The sequence below is a fragment of the Stenella coeruleoalba genome, assembly GCF_951394435.1.
Source record: "Stenella coeruleoalba genome assembly, chromosome: 17".
Classification (NCBI taxonomy): domain Eukaryota; kingdom Metazoa; phylum Chordata; class Mammalia; order Artiodactyla; family Delphinidae; genus Stenella; species Stenella coeruleoalba.
The window spans coordinates 19,128,411-19,140,739 of NC_137163.1; the positions used below are offsets into that span (position 1 = coordinate 19,128,411).

Consider the following 12,329-nt stretch of genomic DNA (forward strand, 5'->3'; position numbering starts at 1 on the left):
ATTTTTCATTATTATAAGCTCGTTTCTAAATATGAACACTTTGAGGAATGTCTATGTCAAGTATTCACTGGATGGTATGACGCCTGCCAAGCGCCTCTATTGCTTTGGGTCTTATAGTTTGGTGTTCGTGGTGTAAAGAGATCTTTCCTCAACTCTTCCCCCAACCAAGAGCTCTGAAGCCAAAACAGAATTAATGCTGTGGCTAAACAAACAGAGTTTTGATTACAACAAGAGTGTGCACAGGGACTTCCTGGCGCTCCAGTTCTTAAGAATCCACCTTCCAATGCAGGGGTTGCGGGTTCGATCCCTGGTCAGGGAACTAAGATCCACATGCCATGGGGCAACTAAGGCTGCACACCGCAACTACTGAGCCCACATGCCACAGCTAGAGAGAAGCCCGTGTGCCACAACTAGAGAGAAGCCCGCGTGCCGCAAAGAAAGATCCCGCATGCCGCAACGAAGATCCCACATGCCGCAACTTAAGACCTGACACAGCCAAATAAATAAATTTTTTTTTTCAAAAAAGAAAAAGAGTGTGCACAGCTTTCTAGATGTCTGATTAGCTGTGGAAGATCCAGTCAGCCTTGGGGTTTTGCTCATAGGAGAGACACCTAACCTCATCTCCAGAAAACAAGAAGGCTTCTATGAATAGGGGAAATATAAGCCATGAATTGAAGGAGGAGGGGAAGGAGTTATTCAGGTAAATAAGGTCTTGAGGGGGACTGGCATGTGCAAATGACCAGCAGCCAGTGGGAGCATGGCTCTTTGGAGGACCTGGTACAGGTTCTGTAGAGTGAACGAGTAGTGTATAATGGGGTAGCCAGTGGAGAGAGGAGGTTAGAAACGTAAGCAGAGACAAGACCACGCTAAATCTGGTAGGCCATGATCGGGACCTGTACTTTATTCTAAGAGCAACGGGGAGCCATGTAAATCATCAGGAAATTCTATCATCCCTACATAAGAAATATATCCAGAATCTGACCACACTTTTAAAACATCTTCAACTCCATCATGGTCCAAGCCACTATCAACTCCTGCCCAGAGTACTGCAATTGCCTTCTACCTGGCCTTCCTACCTGCCCTTGCTCCCTTCATGCTCTTCTCCTCTGGATACTCCCTACACCACGACCCTGCTCTACTTTTCTGCACAGCACTTATCAGACATATTCTATATCGCCACCAGAAGGGCAGGAGTAAACCACTGTTGTTCACTACCCTATTACTTGCTTTTAGAAAAATGTATGGCCCCAAGTTGATGCTCAGTAAGGTTTTGATCATTGAGGACTAGCTTGTGCTTCCTATATTCAAAATCCTCCAGCGGCTTACCATTTCACGATGATGAAAAGTCAGAATCCTTACTCTGACTTCCAGGGCCCTGCAGGACCTGGTCTTCCGGACTCTTGCCTCCTCTCTGCTTTCTTCTCCTACCACTTTCCCACTTGCTCCCTTTGCTAGAAACACACTGGTCTTTCCACTTCCCGACTATTGTAAGCATGCATCACCCCCAGGACCTTTGCACTTCCTACTCTCTATTGCTCCACATAGCTGTATAATTTGATCCTACACTTCCTTCAAATCTGCTCAAATGTCACCTGCCCAGAGAGGCCTTTTCTCTACCACCCCACACAACAGCAGCCCCTTCCTGCCACCCTGGTTATTCTCTTTCCCCTTACTTGGTTTTATTCAGTTTCATAATAGTGAAAAAGTGGAAAATACTTATCATAATACCTATTTATGTGTGTTGCCTGTCTAACCCTAAAAGAAGATCAGTTCTATGAAGGCAGTAGATTTATTTGGGTCACGACCATTCCCTGGCACTTAGAACTATGTTTGATCCATGCTAGGTACCTGCATTAGAGGAATCAACTGGGAATCAGAAATTACATCAGTTATTTGATGAGAGGGAATTTAATATCAAGAGGTGCTAAACACTATTAAGTTGTTAAGTAGGTACCTGAAAGGTACAAAGAGAACTCTCAAGTGTCCTAGAAGTAACCACAGCAGGAAACAAATACCAGCTCTCTGGCACAGGGAATAAGGAAGATGTTGGAAATGTTAAATGTAGAAACCTAGGAGAGAGTCCTTGCAGAGATGAAACTCAGGGCTGTGAGAAGGGGGTTCTCATGGCTGGTGAGCCAAATGCATGAGCTCTGAGGAGTGACCTGCTGGGCTTGGGACCCAGATCTTTGAAGAAGGACTGCTGGAGGCTGGGACTGGCAAGATGGCAAGTGTGATGAAACGGGCTCTTTTCACACTGAGAGAACTAACGGCACATTGGATCCAGCTGTTGCTTTGGGAAGGAACAACTGCTATGGGGTGAATTGCTTGGGTGATACTACTGGGAACAGGGAGCAGAAAGGAAGCCCTTTGGAAGCTGGGAGGAATGAGGATATCCCTTCTTCCTCTTTGAGACTTGCAGTCTCCTTCTGACACCGCCATTGGTGGAGTCTAACATGGAGCCAGCTAACCCACCCAAAATGTGGTTTGCACAGTCCCAGCCCCAGCCGGCAGTACAAAACTGAGTATTAAAGGGTGGGTTTGAAGCTGAGAGACAGCTCAATAACTTGCACAGCACTCAATACATTTCTGTTGAAAGAAGATATTGAATGCATTGTAATGTCTTCAAAAATCATTTAAATTGACTAAACATTAAGCATGCTGCTGATAATAAATAGCAATTAAAAAATTATCCAAAGGACACAGAGGCAATTGAGGCAATTGAGGCTTGTCAGGCTACAGCCAAGTTAAGTAATCAATTTCCATCACAGGCAGTGAATGATATGCTGTTTCCTGGCAGCTGAGGTAAAAATGGAAATATGCCATGCATTAAAATTTAATTATAATAGTGCAGAGAGAACAGCACTTTATCTAAAGATAAAGTTATTTTTTTTCCCCAAAGCAGAGGTTTGATATTTACAAGCATGCATATTTGTTTGAAACCCCACAATTCCACACCAGGCAACATGAAATAAAAAGGCTCAGTCTTGCTTACATTTTAGCTCACAGTAATGTGTGTGTGTGTGTGTGTGTGTGTGTGTGTGTGTGTGGTATGTGTGTGTGACCAGCCGCTGGCCTCATCTATAAAAGAACATCAATACATAAACTAGCAAACATCTCATTTTAAGAACTAGATTCTCAGGAGCCATCAGGATGAATTAGGAGCAAAATGCATGCCTGAATAAGAGAATAAATCCACTTGTGGGCCAAGAGTGACTGAATCCCTAACAAAAGACATAATAGATTGACTTCTTGCCTGAGGATACTTAAAATAGAATGTCTACCAATTACAATGAATTTTTTGTTTTGCATAATTTTATGCTGAGTTGTTCCTTATAGAAGTAAGATGCCAATAGACCTACACTGCTTCTTACGTTCACTCTTAGAGAATACGACCAGGTTACCCGCAAAAAGAAGGAGGCTTGTATTTCTCTTTATTGCAGCAGGAGGAGATAAAGTCAATTCATTTCATACTTGTCCTATGTTGATAAAGATTTTTAAAAAAAGGTGCTAAAACTTAGTCCTGCTTGGTATCAGTTAAGGCTGTACTGTTCTTCATGATGAAGATATTTCTGGCTACTCTAATTTTGACAAATATGTTAAGTGAGAGAGACAGTAATAGTCGAGGTGACTGTCTGGATTGCATGAGTTGGCCCATAGAATCAGAGGTGGATGGGGAGCAGTGATGAAGATTACATACAGCCTTGAGATGTTCTTAAACCCAAGGCACACCAATGCAAGTGCATTGAGATAAACAGTTATATTTTCAATTTTGAAACATGGATTAAAAAGATAACCTCAAGAAAATGAGACGACAAGCCAAAGACTAGGAGAAAATATTTGCAAAAGACACATCTGATAAAGGACTGTTATCCAAAACATACAAAGAACTCTTAAGACTCAATAATAAGAAAACAAGCAACCTGATTTAAAAAGTGGGCCAAAGACCTGAAAAGATATTTCATAAAAGAAGATATACGATGGCAAACAAGTGTATGGAAAGATGCTCCACGCCATATGTCATCAGGGAAATGTAAATTAAAAACAACAGTGAGGGCTTCCCTGGTGGCGCAGTGGTTGAGAGTCCGCCTGCCGATGCAGGTGACGCGGGTTCGTGCCCCGGTCCGGGAAGATCCCACATGCCACGGAGCAGCTGGGCCTGTGAGCCATGGCCATTAAGCCTGAGTGTCCGGAGCCTGTGCTCCGCAACGGGAGAGGCCACAATAGTGAGAGGCCCGCGTACCGCAAAACAAACAAACAAAAAACAAACAAAAAAACAACGAGATACCACTGCATACCTGTTAGAATGGCCAAAATTCAGAAAATTGATGACAACTACAACAGCAAATGCTAGGGAGCAGATACGGAGCAACAGAAATGCTCATTCACTGCTGATGGGGGTGAAAACTGATATAATCCCTTGGGAAATAGTTTGACAGTTTCTTATAAAACCAAACATACTCTTTCTTACCATACAATCCAGCAATCATGTTTCCGGATATTAACCCAAATGAATCTAAAATTTATGTCCACACAAACCCACACATGGATGTTCATAGTAGCTGTATTAATCATTGCTAATGGGAAGCAACCAAGATGCCCTTCAGTCAGAAAATGGATAAATGGTGCTATATCCATCCATACAATGGAATGCTAAAAAGAAATGAGCTATCAAGCCATGAAAAGACGTGCAGGAAACTTAAATGCATGTTACCAAGTGAAGGAAGATTGTAACCAATAAACCAATCTGATGTCAGATGTAGATAATGGGGGAGGTTGTATGTAATATGAGAACTCTCTGTACTTTCTGTTCAATTTTGCTGGGAAACTACAACTGCTCCAAAAAATAAAGTATTAAATTTTTAAAAAGCATGGATTGATTGCCTATGTTACATTGAAACTAATATTTTATCACAACTTGACTTCTTCTTCTCTTACCTAGTGAGAAGTGAGGAGGAAGTGGTTCCCTATTTATATTCCTCACCTCTATAACAGCTGGCTCACAACTCTTACTCCATTTTCTATCATTTCCCTCATTTTCTGTCTCCTATTAGTTCTGTTAATGGCAACTGTTAAATAAGGAAAAAACTGCTTTCAGGGTAACAATCAAAAGTTTTTCTTAAAAAGTGATCAAGATTATTTAAATTGGTACCCTGGAGACAGTGTAGTTAGAACTCTTGAGAAATTCTGACCACATCCGTCTCACTAATCTAATCTCTCTTCTCATTACTAACTGATTCCAAATTCCATTAATTCCCTAGCCTGACTATGGTGTAAACTTTCCAGAAGTCTCTGTAAGAAACACTTTCTGCTTCATGGAACTTCTTGCATACCATTCAGTCTGCTTTCCCTTTGAAGGCCTGTTCATAAGACAGAATGGGAGAGTGAAGGTGAGTCAGAGAGATTCTATCACTGACAGCTGTACATTGTTAATAATACTAATAGCTACCTAACATGAACCACCAACCATGTGCCAGACACCATGTTTGGTGTTCAAAGTAAGTATTGTGCCCTTTATAGTTGAGGAAACCAAGGCTCAGAAAAGGCACATAACTTACCAAAGGCCACAAGGCTGATGGTTTTCTGGATCCTCCATTTGCAAGTGTCAGAAATAAGACTCCTTATTAGTTACCTATTTTATATGTAGTAGTGTGTATATGTCAATCCCAACTGTATAGCACAGGGAACTCTACTCAATACTCTGTAATGACCTATATGGGGAAAGAATCTAAAAAAGAGTGGATATATGTATATGTATAACTGATTTACTTTGCTGTACACCTGAAACTAACACAACACTGTAAATCAACTATACTCCAATTTAAAAAAAAAAGACATAAGACTCCAACTCATTTAGGCAAAAAAGGATAAGGTTTGCCTAAAAATTTACAAAGAAGTTTAAATAAACAGACCAAATGAAGGTCACAGATGCAGCCTGGCTTTAGGGATAATTAGAACCAGTGACTCAAAGTCCCTCGTCTTTTTCCGTATCTCTTCTCTGCATGTGTCACTTATTCCCTCTTATTGCAGACAAGTTTTCTCCCTTTGGCAGGGAGAAAACAGCTCCAAAGATTTTTATCTTAAAATGTCTGTCCCTGGAGAGATACTTTCTTTGCACTTATCAATTCAAAAAATCCTGGCAAAACAAGTTCTGTTCATCTTGCCCACCCCTCTGCGTGAATTAACTCTCTCTCTTCCTAAAGAAACCATGTGGATGACAAGAAATGGGAGTGGGATTGGAAAGAAGATCCAGGAGAACTGGAGACAATTCTCATAAGGCAAACTCAGAGGTGTTCACTACAAAAACCATGACGTGGGGCCTACAAATATTGGTCTCATTATACAGGTAAGGAAAATAAAAGTTAACTAATTAAAAGAAATTAAAGTGTAAGTTGCTCAACATAACCCCAGAAATAAGTGTATGGGACTGCGCTAAGTTCTAAGGTCACTGTGCTTTTGTCTGTATCTGTTTCCAGCCCTAAGCAAAGAAGCTGGCTCAGAGGAAGGTAGTGCTAGAGCGAAGGCTGATTCACAGCATCTCACAGGACCAAGCTGATGCCAAAGGAACTTGAAGTCCACAGACCAGATCAAAGCCCAATCCCTCTGGCATCCACACTCTTAAGATAATTAGAGACGAACAAATTAACAAAGAATGAGAGGAATGATATTGATTGCTATCTTTATGCAGTGAAATTTGCTTATTTATTACATAAAATAAAACTTTGAAAAATAGGAAAGATTATCACCATTTCACATAAGAGGAAACTGAGACTGAGGTGAAAATATCTGCCTAACGCCATGGTTGATATTCAAACCTATATCTAACCAGCTTCAAAGTTTGTGTGATTTCCAAATATCTTCTACTTCCAAAAAGAAGGTGGAAAAGGATGTATAAAGATTCTTCCAGATAAAAATGGTAAATAACAGTAGCACCTGTATTTGCCTTGATCTCCACTGGATGAGTGATCTCTGAAAGCAAAGGGAACAACAGACACTTATGCGCTCAGCAGAGCTGGAGTCCTGGCAACTAAGAGCAAGGGCTTGAATCTGATATCAAGACTCCAAATGTTAATTGACACCCAGGGATACAGTTAAACAAGAGAGTCTTCCACCTGAGGAGCTTACATCTTCATTGGGAAAACAGACTAAAATTTTATGTAAAACAAACAAACAGGTAACTTATGTTTTACTATATACCATTAAGAAGTTAAAATAGGAAAATAGTAGCGGTGAGTGAATGTGGATGCTGGGTTATTTAGTGTCGTCAGAGAAGCTCTCTCTTAGGAGGAGATGTGTACTTAGTCCTGAATTACAAGTCCCAGGCAGCCACGCAGAAATCTGAGTGGGGTGGGAAGTGAGAGGTGGGGAGAAGGACGGGGAAGATTGTTCCAAAGAGAAAGAAGATCACGTGCAAAGACTCTGAGAAGGGAACAAGGCTGATCTGTTCATAGGGCAAAAAGAAAGCAAGGGTAGCTGGATCTCCGTAGTTGAGTTGAGAAATATGAGAAGAGGTTTGAGAGGTGAGGACCATCTGGATCCTGTAGGGCTTAGTAGGCAAAGCCAGGAGTTTGACTTTTTTAAAAATTTTATTTATTTATTTATCTTTTTATTTTTGGCTGCATTGGATCTTCATTGCTGCACGTGGGCTTTCTCTAGTTGTGGCAAGCGGGGGCTACTCTTTGTTGCAGTGGCTTCTCTTGTTGCAGAACACAGGCTCTAGGTGCACAGGCTTCATTAGTTGTGGCATGCGGGCTCAGTAGTTGTGGCTCGTGGGCTCTAGAGCTCAGGCTCAGTAGTTGTGGCAAACGGGCTTAGTTGCTCCGCAGCATGTGGGATCTTACTGGACCAGTCATTGGATAGTTTTATCTGGAAAGTGATGAAATCTTATTTGTATTTTAGAATGATGACTCTGAAGGAAGAATTATGGGAGGGGAGGGCCCACTTGAAGGCATGGAGATCAGTGAGGCTGGAGGCCACTGCAGAAGAACAGACCAGAGACAACGGAGACTTAACTCAAGTTCTAGCAGTGAGATTTGTGAACAGTGGTCGGACTCAGGACACATTTTGATGGAAAAACATACAAGGTTGTATGTAGAGTGTGAAGAAAACAATCAAAACCCCAAAATCTTAGATTTTTGGCCTGTATGACAGGTTATATGGTAATGACATTTACTGAGATAGCAAAACCTTATGAGAGAACAGATATAGTAGGTGGGTAGGGGGAGGGATACTTCAGTTTTGTCCATGTTATGATTAGTATGCCTATTACACATCCAAATGGAAAGTCATGTAGGCAGCTAAGTAAATGAATTTGCAAGTCAGGAAGGGGATTGGGACTGGAGATATAAAAGTAAGAGTCTTCAGTTTACAGATACCATTTCATTGAATTCATACCCCAGGGAAACACTGTAGATAAACAAACCAAGAAAGATAAAGATAGAGCCCTGTGTCACACCAAAATTTAGAGTGTTGGTGAAGAAAAAGCAGACTGTAAGTTGTTCAAGGTATAGTATGTCAGGCGGCAGGAAAAGAGAGGGATTGTGAGTCACAGAAGCCTAAAGAAAAATGTGTTTCAGGAAGGAGAAATAGGTCAATAATGATAAATGCTACCAAATTCAAGAGATCAAATAAATAAGGATAGAGAAGTCTGGATCATTATTTCTACTGCAATTCACAGAGACCCACTTGAGATTATTTTAAACAATTTGGAAGTAGTTATCTCAGATATCAATAGGCCTAGACCCTGGGCTGTTCCAGGGGTCCTTAATTCAGAGGGGCAACAACACTGACAAGAACCAGATACCTTCTAATGATGGTGAAGGTTCTGAATATATTGAGTGTTCACTCTGTGACAGGCACTGTTCTAAGTATTTGTCATTTTTCTCAATCTCATTTACTCCTCACAATGTCCTTACAAGGTAGGTACTATTTTTTATACCCATAGTTTAAGAGATGGAGAACAGCTAGTAAGTGATAGGGCCAGGCTTTGAACCAAGTCAATCTGATTGTAGATTCTCTGCCCTTCACCACAATCCTATGTGGTGATTTAAGGAGAAATACTTGAGGCCAGGAGGTGAGGACACAGTGAAGGAGCAGAAGACATTTGGAGGTAGAGACATGAGAGCTACAGGGAAGGGTGACAGATAATGAAGTCAAAGACACCCACTTCAAAGAAACTGGGATTTTGAGAGAGAAGGAGGAGAGACAGTCTGGAAGTAACAGGAGAGAAGGAGGAGAGACAGCCTGGAAGTAACAGTGGGGAGCAAGGCTTAACAAGGTACAGAAGGATTTCAAGCATTTCCGACCAAAAGGACAACATGAAAAAATAACTCCAAATTTGGGCATCCAGAGGACTTGGCAGCTCCTGAGGGTTCTGTCCTTGTCACTGTATTTTTATCCCAGGAGAGGAAGTTCTTGTGAAGTCCTTGTCCTCTAGCCCATCTTAGCCAAGAATCATACTCAGTTTAGGAGTGAAGCTATCAGGTTAACCAAGAGGATATCAAAATGAATTATTTTTGGTATGGTTCTCAGTCCAGTACTGACATGAAAGTATTTAAAAGAAAGAAAGAAAGAAAGAAAAAACTGTCACATGTAGGGACTTTCCTGCTCTGTGAGAGTTTGCAAATAATGTAATTAATGAAAATTTTCAAACGCAACTTTCTATGACAGGTTTTTTTTTTTTTAACATCTTTATTGGGGTATAATTGCTTTACAATGGTGTGTCAGTTTCTGCTTTATAACAAAGTGAATCAGTTATACATATACATATGTTCCCATATCTCTTCCCTCTTGTCTATGACAGGTTTTTAAATAAATAAATAAACAAACCACTTTTCAAAACCAGTAGGTATATATCAGAGGTCAGCAAAGTGCAGCCCACGGGCCACTTGTGTTTCTGTGGCCTGAGAGCTAAGAATGCCCTTTATACTTTCAAATGGTAGGAAAAAAGTGATCAAAGACAAATAATATTTAGTGACATGCAAAAATTATACAAAATTCAAACTCTGAATGAAATAATTAAAATCTCATGACACATCAACATTAACAGATGAACATCTGCAAAATATTTTGATGATAGAGGACATCAGTTAAATGAAATCTTACCCCTCAAGAAAATTCCATTTTTCTCATTCCATTACAAAAAATACTCAATTATTATTATATTTTTAATTTCATCAGTAAAATATAATGGAAATTTGTTTTCCCTTGTGTTACAGAAGCACCTACATAATATTCTCAATTTTATCTCTCAGCCTGAAAAAGTTAAAAGTTTGGCTGTCTGGCCCTTTATAGAAAAATGTGGCTGACTTTTTGTTATAGATAATGGGCGGAAGAAATTTATATTATTGTAGGTGTCATAATGTAAATATTATGAATGTGATATGTGTATGTCTGTCTATAAATGTAAGCATTTGATCACATATTCATTCGGTCAACGTTTATTGAACACCTACTATACACCAGAAAATGTCTTGGTTGCTGAGGATACAATAAATGACCATTGCTCTCAAGAAAACCACAGTCTTATTATTTTAGTGTCATGGTAGTTCTGGTAGAATTTAAGAAAAATGAAAGATTTCTCCAAAATTCTCCTTCAAATGAATATGCCCTCCTCTTTCTCCCGCTCAATGTTCAGCTATTATTGATTATTGAATATCATATTTCTATATAACAGTCTAGCAATTCACTGTTTTTCTATTTAGGATGGAAAATGGGAGTCAGCAAATGTGACATCTCTCCCCTACCTTTAACTCCATTGGAATGTCTTGAGACCTCTCCCTCCCAGGCTTACCCCCGATTATGTCACTGAGTTTGCAGGGGTCCCGGCGCGCCACCTGGATAAACACATCCAAGGGAGATGCCTCCGCCGAGCGGAACTGAGCATATGGTGCATTATCTTAGCAGCTGCACTGCTCATCCAGAGAATCAAGTCCCAAATCCATTTCCTTATTTTTCAGTAGCTAACTCTTAACCTTTTCTTTCTAAATTGCCTCTGACATCAGTTGTTCTACAGGATTTCAGTGTGGGTTTAGGAGATTGAACAGCCAATGAATACGGGGCATTCTTATAGCATGCAATCACAACTTGTGTTTAGCTTTCATAACAAAATCTTATCCAAAACCATCTCAAAGAAGCCAAAACCAATCCAAAACCACTTCCCAGGTCCACATTGCATAACGAGTGGATGTGTTCTTTCCCACAACAAGATAGATGAAGGGCGCTAGGTACCCTGATGCCTGATCACAAGAATGGTGGAAGTATTTGTCTATTACGTCTAAGCTACAAAAATTGCAAGATTTCTGGTTCCATATTGTTTATGAAACATTTTTCTATTCGCATCCATTGCTATTCCTTCTCTGACGGCTGGGAAGAATCTTGCTCTTTCTCCTTCCTCACATCCTAACGAAATATAATTATTGTGGGAGTAGGAGAACGGGGAATTTAAGGCTTTCACTTGATACCCATAGATCAAGAAATAGGGGAGAGAAAGAATGAATATTTTTAAGAGCTGCACTGATAGAAACAAAGGAACCGGGGGGCATGGAGCTTTTAATCATTAAAATAGTTTTCTTATTTCCCAAGTATCTCGCTTCCTTAAGCTTTATTAACACCACTAAGCTTGTGTGTCACGGAAATAGCAAGGATTTGGGAATGTTTACTTGGTTCAGTTATCACCTCTCTCCCAAAATGTCTTCTGGGCAGCAGTGAGATTATCTGAATCCTGAGTCCATGGGAAAGAAATCTTCATTCTTTCCCTTTTAGATTAACAGATACACATAACTGGGAGGTCTCTTGTGCTGTAGCTAGTGCACTTTGTACAGAGGGCAGGCTTTTGGCAATACTGGCCCAGGAAGAGATAAAAGAATGAATTAAAGGATAGAGGGGATAGAAATTAGAGATTTTTTTCTAAGTCAGAGAAAAATTAACTGTGCAGGGAGTACAGGATCACATGGAAACACAGTGAGCAGAGGCCCAGATTATACAAAATGATTCCAGGCAGCTCCATTGCCCGCTCCACCACACCCTCCAGCCGAAAGAAGGACATTTCTTCAATCGTTTTACCATGGTCTCTAAAACTGCCAGCATTAACAAAATTCTCTAAGGATGTAATAAAAAAAAGATATTTGTTTTAACTTAATAAAACCAATCTGATGCCACTTTGGTAAGAAAATAACACATGAACTGATTAATTCATTTTTGAGCTTGGGTTAAGCCTCATCTACACCCACTACCATCAAAAGAAGAGTCTTCAATCAACAACACTTTGTGCATTCCACATCTTTGGGAAGGCATCCCAACCTTTGTCAGAATCCTTAGAGCCATTCTAGATG

The 12,329-nt window shown here is 40.3% G+C and overlaps 1 protein-coding gene across 5 annotated transcripts in view; it reads right to left on the minus strand.

The window, feature by feature from the left end:
• The window catches only part of COLEC10 (collectin subfamily member 10), a 451,965-nt gene that overhangs the window by 306,502 nt on the left and 133,134 nt on the right, over positions 1-12,329 (minus strand). The window lies entirely within an intron of this gene.